The sequence below is a fragment of the Chiloscyllium plagiosum genome, chromosome 21 (genome assembly GCF_004010195.1).
Source record: "Chiloscyllium plagiosum isolate BGI_BamShark_2017 chromosome 21, ASM401019v2, whole genome shotgun sequence".
Classification (NCBI taxonomy): domain Eukaryota; kingdom Metazoa; phylum Chordata; class Chondrichthyes; order Orectolobiformes; family Hemiscylliidae; genus Chiloscyllium; species Chiloscyllium plagiosum.
The window spans coordinates 972,096-978,422 of NC_057730.1; positions in this window are offsets into that span (position 1 = coordinate 972,096).

Below are 6,327 nucleotides of genomic sequence, written 5' to 3' on the forward strand. Positions count from 1 at the left end.
GCATCTCCGAATTGTGTTAGAGGAATTTCGTCCCTGTGTGTTGGTCAATTTTAGAGCAGCTCCACTCAGGCAGCATTGAAAAGATTAGAGAAAGCCTCTCTAGTTACCTTCTCCATGGACCTTTCCTTCTGTTTCCTCACACCTAGATTGACAGGTTTCTTGCTCCTTACCAATGTAACTGAGCATGACCTGGTCCTTGATGCCTGTCAATGTGGAAGAACAGCGGAAATCAGAAATTTGTTGTCACTAGAAACTTTGGACATGAACTCAAGTCCTGAAGGATATTGGTATATTTTACCTTTTCTGCCTACTCAATTAATTTACTGTCGACAAGCAGAAGGCTGGAAGAACACAGCAAGCCAGGCAGCTTCATGAGGTGGAGAGGTCGATGTATTGGAAGTAACCCTTCTTCAGGACTGGGGGTGGGTGTAAGGGGTGCTGCAGATAAAGGGGATTGGGAGGACAGGATGGTGAGGTGGGGATGGGTGGGGACAGGTACAACTTGATTGGTCGATCGGAGGAATGAATCCGGTAGGTGGCTGAGGGGAATGGAAGGGATGGAAGGGAGTCGGGGGATGGGAAGGGAAGTTAATTCAAATTGGAGAACTCAATGTTGCGTCTTCTGTGCTGTAGGCTACCCAGGCAGAAGATGAGATGTTGTTCCTCCAATTTGCAGATTGATTAATTGTGGCAATGGAGGAGGCCAAAGATGGTCATGTTGGAAAGGGGGTGGGAAGGGGAATTAAAATGGGCAGTGACTGGGAGGTCCAGTTGGCCCCTACGGGCCCAGCTGAGATACTCGGTGAAACTTTCCCTTAGTTTATGTTTGGTTTCCCAATGTAGAGACCACATTGGGACCACCGGATACAGTAAACTACATTGGAGGAGAGGCAGGTGAACCTTTGTCTCAGCTGGAAGGACTGTGTGGAGCCCTGGCTGAAAGGGAGGGGAGTGGTGTACTGGCAAGTTTTGAATCTTTTCTGGTTGCAGGGGAAGGTATCTGGGAATTTTGGGGGGTGGGATTTGGTGTGCAGACTGGCTCAAACCAAGGACTGCCAAAGGGAACGGTCCTTGCAGAAGACAGAGAGGGGTGGGGAGGGGAAAAAGTCCTTGGTGGTGGGGTCAAGTTGGAGTTGGCAGAAGTGTTTAAGGATGATGCGTTGAATGTGGAGACAAATAGGGTGATAGTTGAGCACTAGGCGGACTCTGTCTTTATTGTCTTTAGAGCGGGGGGGGTAGGTTAGAGCAGTGGAACTGGGAATGAAGGGCTGACTGAAGTGAGGGCTGTCTGAATGACAGATGGGGGACAAAGTCGGGTGCTGCTTCCGGTTCCAGTACGATACCGGGTCTGTCGTGACCACCTACTGGGCACCTCAAGTACTCACCCTCAACTTCTGTCTCCGCTCACGATGCCTGGATTCTGCCGAGAACAGCACTCAGACCGGCCTCAACTTCCCTCCAGCTTCTGGCTCCACTTCTGGCTCTGCCCACTCTGCAAACAAGACTCGGACTACATTTCTCAGGGTCACCCTTGGCTCCTACTGCCAACCTGCAGCCAGCCAGCACACCAGCTCTCCCTCCTCACCTATTTACCCCCACAACGCACCCCATCCCCCTGCACACCTTCTCCTACTCCACGCCAAACCCCTGCCCAACTCCCTCCCAATCTCCTTTCTTTCCCATACCCACTCCCCATCAGCATACCACATCGAACCCTCACTCACCACATGCCATCACTCTTCAGCCCCGGGGAATCTCTGAAACCCCACCCCCGAGCCTTGCCACATATTCACTATCCCCACGACCTTGAACTCTTTGATGCTGAACAGTCCATCCTTACCAAACAGCTCTTGTTCGTGCCCCTCTGCCTGCACCTTAATGAATTCCGCACCTGTGAAAACAATCTAAAGCCTATCTAACATACACAATTCCATTATCATCATATGTTTATCCAATGACTATTTAAATGCTCTTAACATTGGCAACTCTACTACTGTTCAAGCAGGGCATTCCCATGCCCTGACTCCTCTGAGTAAAGAACCTACCTCTGACATCTGTCCTATATCTATCACCCCTCAATTTAAAGTTAAGTCCCATCGTGCTAGCCATCACCATCTGAGGAAAAAGGCTCTCACTGTCCACCCTATCTAACCCTCTGATTATCTTATATGCCTTATTAAGTGATCTCCTAATCTTCTTTTCTTTAACGAAAACAGCCTCAAGGTCTCAGCCTTTCCACATAAGATCTTCCCTCCATATCAAGCAACATCCTCATAAATCTTCTCTGCACTCTTTCTAATGCTTCTACATCCTTCCTATAATGTGGCGACCAGAAGTGTATGCAATACTCCAAGTATGGCCGCACCAGAGTTTTGTACAGTTCTGGCCCCGAAAATCAATCCCTCCATCAATAAAAGTTAACACACTGTACACCTTCTTAACAACCCTATCAACATTGGTGGCAACTTTCAGGGATCTATGCACATGGACACCGAGATATTTCTGCTCATCCACACTACCAAGCATCTTACCATTACCCAGTACTCTGTATTCCTGTTACTCCTTCCAAAGTGAATCACCTCACACTTTTCCGCATTAACCTCCATTTGCTACCTCTCAGCCCTGCTCTGCAGCTTATCTATGTCCCACCTGTAACCTGCAACATCCTTCCGCACTGTCGACAACTCCACCGACTTTAGTGTCATCTGCAAATTTACTAACCCATTCTTCTATACCCTCATCCAGGTCATTTATAAAAATGACAAACATCAGTGGCCACACTGAACTCCAGGATGAACATTTCCCATCAACCACCACCTTCTTCTTTTAGCTAGCCAATTTCTGATCCAAACCACTAAATCATCCTTAATCTCATGCCTCCATCTTTTCTGAAATAGTCTATCATGGGAAACCTTATCAAACACTTTACAAGCACTGGAAATCCATAAACAACACATCGACCGCTTTACCTTCATCCACCTGTTTGGTCACCTTCTCAAAGAACTCAATAAGGTTTGTGAGGCATGACCTACTCTTCACAAAACCATGTTGACTATCTCTAATCAAATTATTCATTTCGAGATGATTATAAATCCTATATCTTATAATCCTTTCCAAAACATTGCCCACAACAGAAGTAACGCTCACTGATCTATAATTACCAGGATTGTCTCTACTTCCCTTCTTCTGGCACTATTCCTTTAGACAAAGGCTCTGCAATCTCCTCCCTAGCCTCACAGAGAATCCAAGGATAACTCCCATCCAGCCCTGGGGACTTATCTATTTTTACACATTCCAGAATTGCTAACACTGCCTCCTTATGAACCCCAGTCCTGCCTCGTCTAATAGCCTGTATCTTGGTGTTCTCCTCAACAACACTGGCTTTTTCCTGTGTGAATATTCATTTACCACCTCTCCTATCTCTTTGAACACCACGCACAATTTCCCACTACTGTCCTTGACAGGCTGTAATCTTACTCTTGTCATTATTTTATTCCTGACATACCTATAGGAAGCTTTTGGGTTTTCTGTGATTCTACCTGCCAAAGGCTTCTCATGTCCCCTCCTGGCTCTTCTTGACTCTCTCTTTAGGTCCTTCTTGGCTAACTTGTAACTCTCAAACACGATAACTAAGCCTTCACGTCTCAAGAGATTCAACTTCTTTAGTAAACCACGGTGCCCTTGCTTTATCACTTCCTCCCTGCCTGACAGGTACATACTTATTAAAGACCCACAGTAGCTGTTCCTTGAACAAGCTCCACGTTTCAATTATGCCCATCTCCTGCCGTTTCCTTCACCATCCTACACATCCTAAATCTTGCCTAATCGCATCATAATTGCCTTTCCTCCAGCTGTAACTCTTGCCCTGTGCTATATACCTATCCCTTTCAATCGCTAAAGTAAACGTAACCAAATTGTGGTCACTATCACCAAAGTACTTACCTACCTCTAAATCTAACACCTGGCCTGGTTCATTATCCTGCACCAAATTCAATGTGGCCTCGCCTCTTGTTGACCGTCTACATAGTGTGTCGGGAAATCTTTCTGCACACATTGGACAAAAACTGACCTGTATAAAGGACTCGAATTATTGATTTTCCAATCAATATTTGGAAAGCTAAAGCCCCCATAACAACTACCCTGTTACTTTTGCTCCAGTCCAGAATCATCTTTGCAATCCTTTCCTCTACATCTCTGGAACTTTTCAGAGGTCTATAGAAAGCTCCCAACAGGGTGACCTCTATTTTCCTGTTTCTAACCTCAGCCCAAAGTACCTCAGTGGACGAGTCATTAAATATCCTTTCTGCCACTGTAACACTGTCCTTAACTAACAATGCCAAACCTCCCCCTCTTTTACCACCTTCCCTGATCTTATTGAAACATCTAAATACCTGAACCTGCAACAGCCATTCCTGTCCCTTATCTATCGATGTCTCTGAAAATGGCCACAACATCGAAGTCCCAGGTACTAAACCACGTTGCAAGTTCACACACCGTATTCCGGATGCTCTTGGTGTTGAAGTAGATACACTTCAAACCACCTTCCTGCGACCTTGAAATCGTATTCATGACCTCACTACTCTCAACCTCCCGTGCATTGGAGCTATAATTCAGGTTCCATTCCCCTGCTGAATTAGTTTAAATCCTTCCGAAGAGCATTAGCAAATATCACCCCCCCCCCCCCCCCCACCCCAAGGATATTGGTACCCCTCAGGTGAAGACCATCCGATATTGGTACCCCTCTGGTTCAGGTATAGGCCATCCCACCTACCCCAGAAAGAGCCTTAATCCAGGTATCTGAATCCTCCCTCCTGCACCATCCCTGTAGCCACGTGTTCAACTGCTCTCTCTCCCTATTCCTCGCCTGGCGAGCATGTGGCATTGGTAACAAACCAGAGATAACAACTCTGATGGTTCTAGCTCTAAGCCATCACCCTAGCTCCCTGAAATCCTGCCTTACATCCCCACTCCTTTTTTTTAACTATGTCCTTGGTGTCGATGTGGAACATGACTTGGGGCTGTTCCCCCCTCTCCCTAAAGGATTTCAAAAGCATAGAACATAGAACATAGAACAGTACAGCACAGAACAGGCCCTTCAGCCCACGATGTTGTGCCGACCACTGATCCTCATGTATGCACCCTCAAATTCCTGTGACCATATATATGTCGAGGAGTCTCTTAAATGTCCCCAATGACCCTGCCTCCACAACTGCTGCTGGCAACACATTCCATACTCTCACAACTCTTTGTGTAAAGAATCTGCCTCTGACATCCCCTCTATACCTTCCTCCAACCAGCTTAAAACTATGACCCCTCATGTTAGTCATTTCTGCCCCGGGAAATAGTCTCTGGCTATCGACTCTATCTATGCCTCTCATTACCTTGTATACCTCAATTAGGTCCCCTCCTCCTCCTTTTCTCCAATGAAAAAAATCCGAGCTCAGTCAGCCTCTCCTTATAAGATAAGTCCTCCAGTCCACGCAGCATTCTGGTAAACCTCCTCTGAACCCGCTCCAAAGCATCCACATCTTTAATAGGGCGACCAGAACTGGACGCAGTATTCCAAGTGCTGTCGAACCAAAGTTTTATAGAACTGCAACAAGATCCCACGACTCTTAAACTCAATCCCCCTGTTAATGAAAGCCAATACACCATATGCTTTCTTAACAACCCTGTCCACTTGGGTGGCCATTTTAAGGGATCTATGTACCTGCACCCCAAGATCCCTCTGTTCCTCCACACTACCAAGAATCCTATCCTTAATCCTGTACTCAGCTTTCAAATTCAACCTTCCAAAATGCATCACCTCGCATTTATCCAGGTTGAACTCCATCTGCCACCTCTCAGCCCATCTCTGCATCCTGTCAACGACAACTCCAATCTTTGTGTCATCTGCAAACTTGCTAACCCATTCTTCAATCTCCTCATCCAAGTCATTAATAAAATTTACAAAGAGTACAGGCCCAAGGACAGAGCCCTGTGGAATACCATTCACCACAGACTTCCAGGCAGAATATTTTCCTTCTACTACCACTCGCTGTCTTCTGTTGGCCAGCCAATTCTGCATCCAGACAGCTATGTTTCCATTCCTCCTGACCTTCTGAATGAGCCTACCATGGGGAACCTTATCAAATGCCTTGCTGAAGTCCATATACACCACATCCACAGCTCAACCCTCATCAACTTTTCTAGTCACATCCTCAAAGAACTCGATAAGGTTGTGAGGCATGACCTCCCCCTCACAAAGCCGTGTTGACTGCATTTAATTAAGCCATGCTCTTCCAGATGTTCATAAATCCTATCTCTCAGAATCCTTTCTAACACCTT